Genomic DNA, 13,145 nt, shown 5'->3' on the forward strand with positions numbered 1-13,145 from the left:
CATGTCAGGGGACCAGTGCACTATAAATGTTGGTTCCTCCCACAACCAAATGGCTTGTATTTGGACGTTTTTGACATGGACGTCTTTAGTTTCGAAAATCACCGAAAGTCAGAAACATCCAGATCCAAGGACGTCCAAATCTAGGGACGCCCAAATTTAAGGATTTGGATGTCTCTGATGGTATTTTCAAAACAAAAGATGGATATCCATCTTTTTTCGAAAATATGGGTTTCCCCACCCCTGGATTTCGACGTTTTGCAAAGACGTCCAAATTGCAACTTGGATGTTTCTTTCGAAAAAAGTTTCCCACATTATCTGGACACTAACCAGTTAGGGCCAGATTCTGTAAATGGCGTCTAAAATCTAGACACGTCCAGAAAAGATGCTTAGCGTTGTTCTATAAACCGCACCTAAAGCTAGGTTTATGGAATAGCACATAGTGCCGGAGAACGTGTCTCCATTTAGGCACAGCCTTTCATGCCACTGAAAACCTGGTGTACATACCCACGCCTGAATGTAGATGCATTCCCCCAAGTTGTACAATAATGCATGTAAATGTTAGTAATGCCCCGACACGCCCACACTCCTCCCATGGCCACACCCACTTTCAGCTACACTTGGGATTTACGCATGCCTCTTTTTAGAATATGCCTTAAAGAAGTGTGTATAAATTCTAATTACTGCCAATTAGTGATGGCTCATTTCAAAATTAAGGAGCACGTATAAATTGGGTATATAGAATCTCATATAGAACCCTTATATAGAAGCTGGGGGTTAGTGCATAGTAATGTAGATGTGCTAACTGGTTACTGCATGAAAGCCCACTCTCCACCCCCTAAAAAAATAAAAAATATATACATTTACCACATGCACATTCCAAAACTAATAAGCAGAGGTGTATCTGGACTTCAGCGGGAGGGGGAGCCAGAGCCAAAGTGAGGGGGCACATTTAGCCCCCCCCCAGCGCCGCCGACCCCCCCACCATTGCCGGACCCCCCCACTGTCAACTTTGACCCCCCTGCCGACGACCCTCTCCACCCCCTCCCACCTCCAACCCTCCCCTGCCGCCGTCGCCTAACTTTGCTGGCGGGGGACCCCAACCCCCGCCAGCCGAGGTCCTCTCTTCTTCCGTTGCAAAGCTGGCGGGGGACCCCAATCCCGCCAGCCGAAGTCCTCTCTTCCGTTACAGCAAAGCTTCCTTCAGTTTCAAATTCTGAGTCCGACGTCCTGCATGTTGTACGTGTAGGACATCAGACTCAGAACAGGAAGCTTTGCTGCAACGGAAGAGAGGACCTCAGCTGGCGGGGGTTGGGGTCCCCTGTCATCAAAGATAGGCGATGGTGACGGCGGGTTGGCGGCAGGAGGGGGGGTGGAGAGGGTCGTTGGCAGGGGGATCCAGGGCCAAATCTACGGGGGCCCAGGCCCCCGTGGCCCCACACAGATACACTCCAGATGCTTTAATGCATCCCATGATAGTCCATTTTTTGTTATGTTAGGTGTGCATTAGAGCCTAACGCAGCTTAGTAAAAGGTATTTGACCTCTTCAGAACCTCCCCCCTCCCACCCAAACTTCAACAGGTACAAAATAATTCCCTTTGAAAACTATTATTGGGTACAAAAGCATCCACTTACCTGCACCAATGCAGGCAAATGAAAATGTTCCCTGTAAATGATTACTGTGTAATTTCTGAAACGATGAGGAGGCATTCACAAACAGAGAAAGAGGTGATTTAAAAGTACACAAAACCATGTATTTTACACGGCCAAAGTGAAATCCGAAAGAATCCTAAAAAAACTAGCCTGAAAGATTTTATTGTTCTTTTAAATTGGCTCCTAGCATATTTTTAGTCTACATGTCAGGCAAAATTTATGTGTGTCAATGTATTTTTTCATCTCATTATGCCATATTGCTGCTTTAGTATTGCTGTGCTCGCTCAATATACAATGCTTCCCTAAAGTCAATTAGCTGTCTCTTGAATTTAGGACAGACAACAGCACACGAGTTTAATGTAAAACCTTTTATGGATTGAAAAGCCCATTCACTTAAACCTGACATACCGTAAACAAAAAAAAAAAAAGGGAAAATGTATTTTTGTTTCTACTTTATGTGCCAATGAAAATGTTCAGCATTTTTGTGCAGTAGGGACATTTTTTTTTTCAAGCCACTTAACACAGTGCTTATGTTGAGAGAGGACTAGGAAATTGTTTTAAGAAATAAAAGCATCCTTTCCGGGGTCCTTTTACTAAAGTATGTTAAATTTTGCCTCTGTATCACTCCATGGTGCGATCTCACCTTGAGTATTGTGTTCAATTCTGGTTGCCATATTGAAAAAAATATATAGTGGATTTAGACAAGGTTCAAAGAAGAGCGACCAAAATGATAAAGGGGATGGAACTGCTCCCATATGAGGAAAGGCTAAAGAGGTTAGGGCTCTTCAGCTTGGAAGACAGCTGATGGGGGATATGATTGAGGCCTACAAAATCATGAGTGGAGTAGAACAGGTAAAAGTAAATCAATTTTTCGCTCTTTCTAAAAGTACAAAGACTAGGGGACACTCAATGAAATTACATGGAAATAATTTTTAAAACAAATAGGAGGAAATATTTTTTCACTCAGTGAATAGTTAACCTCTAGAACTCTTTGCCGGAGAATGTGGTAACAGCGGTTAGTGTATCTGAGTTTAAAAACGGTTTGGACAAGTTCCTGGACAAAAAAGTCCGTAAGTCTTCTATTGAGACAGACATGGAGGAAGCCACTGCTTGCCGTGGAATTTGTAGCATGGAAAGTTGCTACTATTTGGGTTTCTGCCAGGGACTTGTGACCTGGATTGGCTACCGTTGGAAGCAGGATACTGGGCTAGATGGACCATTAGTCTGTCCCAGTTTGGCTATTCATATGTTCTTATGCAGTTACCGCACCTTTATACAAGAAATTAACATATGGTAAGTGAAAGTTTAACACAGCATCTACTTGGGGGTGTAACTAACATTTCTTTGCAGGTCAAGCATTAAAATGTCCATTAACATGCTATACCCTGGTTACAGTTAGCAAGGATGCACTTAGGGGGTCTTTTACAAAGGTGCGCTAGTGTTTTTAGTGTGCGCTAAATGCTAGAGATACCCATATATTCCTATAGGTGTCTCTAGTGTTTATTTTTAGCACGTGCTGAAAACGCTAGCACGCCTTTGTAACAGGACCCCTTACTGCCGCTTACCTGTGTGACAGATGTTAACATCAATTTGTGCAAAAGGGCCTCTATCTTAGGGCACAGTAAAGAGAGTGAGGGAGTGGCCTAGTGGTTAGGGTGGTGGACTTTGGTCCTGAGGAACTGAGTTCAATTCCCACTTCAGGCACAGGCAGCTCCTTGTGACTCTGGGCAAGTCACTTAACCCTCTATTGCCCCATGTAAGCCGCATTGAGCCTGCCATGAGTGGGAAAGTGTGGGGTACAAATGTAACAAAAATAAAAAATTATTAATCAGGCATTATATTATTTCAAAATGAGGTAAAATAAATGTACAAATGGAGCCATAAATCATAAAAGTATGGATAGTTAAAAAAAGGGACTGTATCTGAGTTATCTATCAGGGGCAGTTACTTCAAGTGGGTTAGTTCTGTGGCTATCATGACAGAAATGAACCTCACTCCTAAACCAGGACTTGTGGCGTATGATCTCAGTCTCTCAAATTTACTGCTAACGCTCGTCATAGTACATCTCCCTAACGCACTGCACCTAAATTCTTTTGCATGCAGGCAAAAAGATGCATGGTTGTGGTCAGGGAAATGGACATTTCATAGGCATTCTGAAATTTATGCGTGGTTATAGAATATGGCCCAGTGAGCATAAATCTATGTGCCAGGATTTATGCCATGTTTTTGTTGGTGTAAATAGATGTGCGTAGTTTTAGGCACTGTAATATCAACTAAGCATATTCTATATACCGCGCCTAAATCTAGGTACCGCTAATAGAATATGCTTAGACCGCACTGTTTTCCGTGTGGATTTTTTAGTCGCCATATATAGAATCTCCCCCTTTGTGTGCGGAACTTAATCGGTTAACAAGCCAATCAGCTCTGATAATTGGATGTTAAGCAATAATCAGTATTAATTAGCACTAATTAGGATTTACACGCATCATTCGCTAAGCATATTCTATAAAGTGATTCATATAAATCGGATGGTGAGGATCTCAAAAGGGGACATAGCCATGAAAGTGGAAGGGTTGGGTCATGGGCATTCCTAAAATTTACGTGCAGTGTTATATGTTCGATCTGCACCTAAATTAGTCATGTGCTTTTACTTCAGGTTTTAGTTGGCGTAAATGGTCGCAGGAACGGGCGCTTATAAGTATTCTATAAACCACGCCTAACTTTAGGCAAGGTTTATAGAATAGCATTAAGCGTGAGGAGGTTTTGCGCCAATTTTTTCGACACCATATATAGAATCTAGTCCTGTATGGTTAAATACAACTAAATATCTGGGAATGACCCACTGAGTGGACTTTAATTAGGCAGGAACCTCTCCTGCCTACTTATACTCCCTTGAATATTGATCCCAGTGTTTCCTAAATGATGCAACATAATCCATTCTCAGCACCACTGGTAGCTTTTTCTGTTCAGTTGGATAGGCAACAGAAAATGTATGATTTTGATTTTCTGGGTATATGGATTTGTCTCATTGAAGGAATATGAAGTAAATGGGGGTCTTCAGACCTCAAAGGGCAAGAGGGTTTGTACATTTTGCTATACTTAGGAACTGAGGAGCTTCATCCCCAAGTGTCGTGCTGATTAGAATAAGCATTTCACCCCTCCGAAGGGACACCACCTTGCAAGTGGTGGAGGGGCTTCCGTGTTTCAATGACTCAGAGGGCTATGCTGTAGGGTTACCCATATCAGACAGGCCTCTGAGGAGAAACCAGACAAAGAGTGTCCCAACCTGGAGGATCCAAGATGGCGTTGAGGGAGGACGTACGCTAGTTGAGTTCCCGTTTTACACCAGAATGCCTGAAGAAGAAGGCGCGCTCCCCAGAGAATGGGGAAGAGAAAAGGCAAAGCCGTGGTGCTGTCCTCCTCGAACACGGCTGGGGTTCCCACCACTTCTCAGTCTATTTTGGAGAGATTCGGGGGTCATAACGTCGGGGATATCGGTTCTTGCTTCGGGGAACAGCAAGGCTTTATTGCTGAATCTCAGTGGAGGGAGTGACTTTGAGTCCCCCTGTTGGCACGACCCCTCCAAGACCCGGAAATAGTAATGCTTCGCTATGGAGGTCAATAATGGAAACGCCCGAAGTGGGTTAGGATTTTCATGTGACCTGAGGAGGTCCTGGTGCAGCATCGACTCCGGATAATAAACCAACTGGGGGATTGGAGAGTGAGCTCTTCCCCCCAAAGATATCTGGAATGGTTTCTGTGGAGAAATTGGACTTGGTGAAGCCAATAATGTCATAAAGGACATACTAAAGGAACTGCAGCAGAATGTGAATAACTGTCTTCTTCAGATGTTTAAAATTTTTCACTATGTGAGTTAAAGAATTTATATTAATACTTATCTAACAAAGTGGAAGTCCAAGATATAAAAAGAGACTTTGATTACGGAAATGGCTTCTCTATGAAAATTAGATAATTTGGTAATGAAGAATAGTTATTTTTCTTGTAAAAACTGGAATTTCTGGAGAACCAATTAAGGGAAAATAACTTGAGAATGATAAATTTACCTATAATATTCTATATATTAGCTACTGAATTCTTGAAGAAATATTTCTCTGATACTTTGCTAATACCTTCTGATAGCCACCTTTTGGTGACTAAAATTATATTTCCTTTAAAATCTTCTTTCAGAGAAAAGAGATGTGTTTAACTGACATTTTGGAAAATTCAGAAGTTATAGATATATTATTAGTGACTTTCGTCTTTGATTAGATAGGAACAACGTTTTGAAATTGTATTTCCGATATATGGTTGATAGTTTTTTGGGTTCAAAGATGAATATATTTCCTGACACATCAAGGGAATCGCAGACTGGGAGGTGTGAAGTCTTGGCTTTTCAGCCAGGAATCATTGCCCCAGGTGGGACCTTCCTAGCACGATTCCCTTGTAAGTGTTTTATTTTCCTTATTACTTATTTGTTTGAACCTAAGAAATTATAGAGTTTGTGGAAACAGATGAAGAATCCTCTGCAGCAACTTCCTTCAGTTACCACTGTACCGGCTGCAATAACCGATTAACCTTCCTCCCTCAGAAAATGTGAAGTGTAAGATTAACCATTTTGAGTTTTTCTTATTTTCTTTAAGATTGTTTTCCTGATCTTGGATCTTCCGATTGTGGACAATTATGTAAATATATATTGTTGAGAGAAAATGTTTTCCTTTTTATATAATTTCTGTATTTCCTTACATTTATGTGATAAATGTGACTGTAATTAAGTAAAATGATAAATTAAAAAAAAAAAAAAGAATAAGCATTTCAAACTCTGTTCTCCAAGCTACAGGGACCCTAATGAAGTTTTTTTTTTAATGTAGCATGACACTGTAAATCTGTCTTTCCTTGTAAATTGTGGTTCAGCTAGGTTAATTACTCTGAAAATTGTCCTTTAAGGAGGTCAATTTTAACTGCTCACAGAGTGAAAAGTATGCATGCACTTTCACTTTGAAAATCAACCCAGGAGAAGTACTTGCACATAGTTATATCTACTAACCTGAGTGCAGTGGCATAGCTTGGGGGGGGGGGGGGGGGGGGTTGAGGCCCTGGGCCCCCAAATTTGGGTTTGAGCCCCTCAAAATTGAGAAACTGTATTCTGCTTTGACTGGTAGGGGTTCTCACTCCCCACCAGCAAAAGCCCTCCCCCAACTGAAGCCTGCTGCATTTCCTGGTCTGCCACAGTTATGGCACCCCACCCTCGCCATACTTTTTTTTTTCTTGTGAAACTGAACATGCATGAGGGAGGCCTGAACCCCCCCCCCCCCCACATATGCACAAAAATCGAGCTTGTGCAGGAGGTGGGCATCTCTCATGTATGCTCAATTTTGAGAAGACCGAGCAAATGCAGGGGTGGAGGCATTGAGGGGCATAATCAAACGCGGACGCCCATCTCTATGGGCGATTATCTCCGAGGACAGGTACGCAAAGAGGTGAGACAGACCGTATTTTCGAAAAAGATGGGTGTCCATCTTTTGTTTCGATAATACGGTTGGTGCCGGGCAAATGCATCGGATTTGGGTGGATTTGAGATGGGCGGTATCAGTTTTCAGCGATAATGGAAACCGAAGCCACCCAGCTCAAAAACGAACACATCCAAGGCATTAGGTCATGGGAGGGGCCAGGATTCATAGTGCACTGGTCCCCCTCACATGCCAGGACACCAACTGGGCACCCTAGGGGGCACTTGTAAAAAGTAAAAAAAAACAGTAAAATACCTCCCAAGTCCATAGCTCCCTTCCCTTGGGTGCTGAGCCCCCCAAATCCCCCCCAAAACCCACTCCCCACAACTCTACACCAGTACCATAGCACTTACGGGTGAAGGGGGCACCTACATGTGGATACAGTGGGTTTTTGGGGGGATTGGAGGACTCCCATTTACCAGCACAAGTGTAACAGGTAGGGAGGATGGGCCTGGGTCCACCTGGCTGAAGTCCACTGCACCCTCTAACAACTGCTCCAGGGACCTGCATACTGCTGTGATGGAGCTGGGTATGACATTTGAGGCTGGCATACAGGCTGGAAAAAAAAAGTTTTTAAAGTTCTTTTTTTTTTGGTGGGAGGGGGTTAGTGACCACTGGGGGAGTCAGGGGAGGTCATCCCCGATTCCCTCGGGTGGTCATCTGGGCAGTTGGGGCACTTTTGGGGGACTTATTTGTGAAAAAAAAGGGTCCAAAAAAAGCAGCGCAAATTCTCGCTACTGCCGCCCTTCTTTTTTCCATTATCGGACGAGGGCGCCCATCTCTCCTCGGCCGATAAACACACCCCAGTCCCGCCTTCACCACACCTCCGACACGCCCCCATCAACTTTGTTTGTTCCCTTGACAGACTGCAGTTGGAGGCGCCCAAAATCGGCTTTCGATTATACCGATTTGGGTGCCCATGGGAGAAAGGCGCCCATCTCCCGATTTGGGTCGAAATATGGGCATCTTTCTCTTTCAAAAATTAGCCTGATTGTGTGGTAGCCTTGGCTTTGGTTGGAGGAAGGCTTCTGATGGTGGGGCTTGAGATCTCCTGCCAGCTAATGTATGTGGGGTTGCACAGAGGGGGACAAAATTTTGTGCCTCCTCACTTTGGGCTCAGACCCCTCCCCCCCAAAAAAACAACTTGAGGTCTGGCTATGCCCCTGCTTGAGTGGGCATTTTTTTGTATTTAAAATAACTTGCATATTTTTGAAAATGCATAAGTACATACGTAGTTCCAAGCCATGACCGTTTCCTTCTACAGCAGGTAAAACATGCATGCAAAATGAAGCACATGCATTTTTACCGACACATAGAGCAGCCAGTATTATTAAAGTTCATTTCCATGAGTATTACTGTTTTACCTGTAGAAGAATCTATTTATTAGGATTTATTTACCGCCTTTTTGAAGGAATTCACTTAAGGCGGTGTACAGTAAGAATAGATCAAACATGAGCAGGAGGCAATTAGAGCAGTAAAAATATTCGAACAACAATACAAAGTATGGCACATGCCATACAAGTAGCTTTTAAAAATAGATTCCTTATTTTAAGGTCATGCAAACAAATGTTAAAGTATGATTTAGGGGCCCTTTTACTAAGCCACAGTAAAAAGTGGCCTGTGATAATGTAAGCGCATGTATTGGGCACTCGCTGGGCCGGTTTTTACCGCATCTACATAAAAATGACTTTTTTTTAATGGGATGGGAAAAGGGGTTGAGGTAAAAATGAAATCAGCATGCCCAAAACTGGCCTGAGCCCTTAATGTCACCCATTGATCTAGTGGTAAAGGCTCATGCCCTACACGTGCGGTGACCGGTCGGCATGTGCCAAGTGCCGTTTACCGCTGGAACCGGCGCACATAGAATGAAATAAATAAATAATTCATCCACGCGTTATGGACGTGCACCAAATCTGAAATTACCACCAGGAGGGTGTTCTGGCTTGACGGTAGTCTCATTTGGGCGCATGCTGCACACACATATTGCGGCTTAGTAAAAGGGCCCCTTAGTGCATGGGTGCATATGTTCAAGAAAGATTCCCCAAAAGTAGATTAATTCCTATATTTTTCTTTTTCTAATCAAACTAAATTGTATCCCCATAAACTACAGAGAAATGATATTAATCCATGGTGGTGATTTTCAAATCATTTTAAGAAGCAACAAAGTTGAACATAAGCAAAATAAAGTGAGCAATGTGTCCTTAGAAATACCAGAACAGAAGCTTGTAAAACATAAATTCTGTCTCCACTAATATCAATGTCAAAAAGCAGGAAACATTTTACTGTTGAGGTTCCTGGAAGGAATGAGTGCTCTATTAACCACCATGTCACACAAGCACTCACACAGGATACTTCGCCTAAGCACCGGGGAAACCGTTGCCCCCTCCCCCCCACACAACCTTAACTTCCCCACCTGCTGGGCAGCCACCTGCAATAAACAATAGTAACTCATTATCAGATAATAATAAAATAAGCATTGGCAAAGCTGTTTACCTAAACAACATGAGAAGGCCCTGAAAAGCTAACCTGCAAGCAGGGTGATTACTCTCTACCAAGCAGAAGGGTGAGGCCTCTTGTGACAACTTCTAAAAGCCAATGATAACACCTTCAGAGTGTTTGCATTCAGAATTTGCCTACTGTTTAACTAGATACACCAGCCATCTGCACAAAGGAAAGCTCCAGTAAATCAATGTGTTAATCCACACCCCCAGTCTTTTGCTGCAGTTGCCAGCTACTGTGCTTAATTTTCCAGCTCATGTGCAGTAGGAAAACCATCTCCAGGATAAACTAGAGGGCAATAATGCTGTTCTCACCAGTTTAGAAAAAGATACTAATCTATAAAGTAGACATGCAGTCTAAAAACAGGTTAATCTGAATATTTTGCTTATTTTAAGAATGAGACCATATTAGGTGGAGGGTAGATCATAAGAACTGTGGTAATTCAATGAACTATTATGCATTTTTGTTTCAAGACAATTGTCTTTTACTAAGCCACGTGGCCTGGGCGGTAGTTTCATTTTGTACAAGCATCCAGTAAGCGTGCAAGAAAATTTCCGGTGCACTGCACTAACCGGGCGATAATTGGCATTGTACGTGTGCTGACGATTGCTACCTGGTTAACACATGAGACCTTACCATTAAGTCAATGGATGGCGGTAAGGACTCAGACCCAAAATGGACGCACGCCAATTTTCATTTTGCCGCACTTCCATTTTCACCCAAAAAAGAGGTCTTTTTTGCAAGTGTGCTGAAAAATGAACCTGCACATGTCCAATACACGTGTCTACACCAGCGCAGGCCACTTTTTGGCACACTTTAGTAAAAGGACCCCTGAATTACCACAGTTCTTATGATCTACCCCCCCCCCCCCAACTAACGTGGGTCTCATTCTTAAGATAAGCAAAATATTCAGATTAACCTCAACAGTAAAATGTTTCCTGCTTTTTGATATTGATATTAGTGGAAACAGAATTTATTTTATTTTACTTATTTATGACATTTATACCCCACATTAGCCTGAAATAGACTCAGGTTCAATGTGGCCTACAAACAAAAATAAAGTGAATAAAACATAACAATGTAGAGAATATAACACAAATTACAATAACTTAAAGAAACAAATTATACATGTGTAGTAAGTAACCAGAGATTTAGACTATCTCAAGGGCATACAAATAATTAAAGGTGAATAGGTGAGAGCATAATTAGACAGGACTAGATGGGGAAAGAAGGAAAGAGGACAAATTGAAATTAAGAAAAGGGAATGGATAAAGTTCAAATACAGTTCTTTGTATTCAGAAAGGGCAGACTGAAGAAATGTGTGTTTAGAAGACTTCTGAAAGTTAGGTAATCATCTGTAAACTTGATTGATTTAGGAAGAGAATTCCAAATTTTAATGCCTTGATAGGAGAAATTAGCAGCGTGAATTGTTTTATATATCACATTCTTACAGATAGGGACACGTAAAACAAGATAATCTCTAGGGGGGTCTTTTACTAAAGCTTAGCTCGAGTTATCTGCAGCAGGCCCATTTTATTCCTATGGGCCATGCTGTAGATAACTTGAGCTAAACTTTAGTAAAAGACCCCCTAGATGATGAAACAACATTATGAGGGTGTAATTTATGTTTTACAAGCTTCTATTTTGGTATTTCTAAGGACACATTGCTCACTTTATTTTGCTCATGTTCAGCTTTGTTACATCTTAAAATGATTTCACTTATATATGCTCATAGGCGGTCGGTGGCCCAACTGTTTGGGGAGGCTAAAGGGGGCGGGGTTATGGGTGGAGCCAGGGGCGGAGCTTATATCCACAATTGACAACACACAGAAAAAAAAGTAAAAATAAAAGTCACAATTAATACCTTTTATTAAATTTAGATATTAGATATGTATCATATATCAAAGAATAAAGTGGTTGCTCAAAGCATATACTAACCACAATCACTCAACTGTAAAACACTATGCACAAATTTGTGGAAAAACACACTCAGAACCCTACTGTACCATAACACTAGGCATACCCTAATACACCAATATACCACCCATACGGAAAATGCAGACCGTCAACAATATGAAACAAGGGATCATAATACCACAATTCTCATGTAGAGCCACAAAACACCCTTTTAGGGTGGATAGTGTTCACAATGAGCTCCTTTTATTAACGACCATATGTAGATCCTTCAAGAGGTAGTGTGTCATGATTTAGGCTCTAAAACCCTTTCTGATGTTTTGGTGCCACCTCAGTAAGGCCAACACACAATCTCTCCACTGCAAAACACTATACACAAACTTGTGCAAAAACACACTCATAACCTTACCAAACCATAACAGCACTAATTCCAAGGACAGGAGGAGCACAACCTTATGCGTGGAAAGGCAGAACTGTAATTACACCAGGCTCTAAAACACCAGTACACAACCTAGTGAAATAAAAAAAACAAAACAAAATGCCGGCAAATACTACACACTAGCAGAATACTGCATCTTGATCACGCATGAAAAACACATGACACAACAGATATGAAGGCAAAACTGGAAAGTTACCACAAGAAGTCAGACTCGGCATGTAGCAATACTAGAAAAAATTGAAACTTACATGCAAAATATCACAGATGCACATTTCCAAAAGCTGATATTTCAATTAATAAATTCAGAATAAAATTCTTCTTTCTACCTTGTTGTCTGCGTATTTTATTTTTGTAGTCAGGCTGGTCCAGTGTTTATTTTCTGTTTTTCCTGTTTTTGCAGTATCCCCTGTCTGTTTGACATTTCTTCTGTCTTATCAAAATTAGCTTATTTCTGATCTAACGAAGAAGGGCTGCCTTCGAAAGCTAATCTAAAAATGTATTAAGTTAGTCCAATAAAAAGGTATTATCTTATTTTCTTTTCTATGTTTTATTTTATTTTATTCTATTTCAATTGATTACCTTTAAAAGTGGACTAACATGGCTACCACATCTCTCTAAAATGATTTGAAGATCACCACAATGGATTAATATAATTTCACTATAGTTTATGGGGATACATGGAGCTCAAGGATGGATTAATGATGCTCGTAGGAGGGCATGGGTTGTCAGCTGGAGTTTGGGTTGTGGTTAGGGGGGGTTGGGGTAATTTACCACAAAGGGTTTTTTGTTTGTTTGGGGCAGCAGCTGCAGCCAATGCATGATTTAGTGCATGGGTCTATATTTTCAAGAAAGATGCCTGAAAGTAGATTAATTCCTATATTTTTCCTTTTCTAATCTGTCGTCCTTCTCTGTTCCTTTTTTAATTCTGCTATATCTTTTTTTGGATGTGGTGACCAGAATTACACACAGTATTCGAGGTGGAGTTGTTTGTTCCTAATTTTAAGCACTTTTTATATAATTCCCCCCAAACATGCATAAATATTGATTGATTGATTGATTGACTGCATTTGTATCCCACATTTTCTTACTGTATGGCGGGTTCAATGTGGCTTACATATTGCTAAAAAGGCAGTTAC

At 41.5% G+C, this 13,145-nt stretch overlaps 1 long non-coding RNA gene across 1 annotated transcript; it reads right to left on the reverse strand.

The window, feature by feature from the left end:
- Positions 1-278: 278 nt before the first annotated feature.
- Positions 279-12,544, reverse strand: LOC115460407. Its single transcript, XR_003940479.1, has 3 exons — positions 12,429-12,544; positions 5,095-5,099; positions 279-289 (listed from the first exon to the last, which is right to left on the reverse strand). It is a non-coding gene; the product is annotated as an uncharacterized LOC115460407 (long non-coding RNA).
- Between the last annotated feature and the right edge of the window lie 601 nt (positions 12,545-13,145).

Source organism: Microcaecilia unicolor, chromosome 1 (assembly GCF_901765095.1).
Source record: "Microcaecilia unicolor chromosome 1, aMicUni1.1, whole genome shotgun sequence".
Taxonomy (NCBI): Eukaryota; Metazoa; Chordata; class Amphibia; order Gymnophiona; family Siphonopidae; genus Microcaecilia; species Microcaecilia unicolor.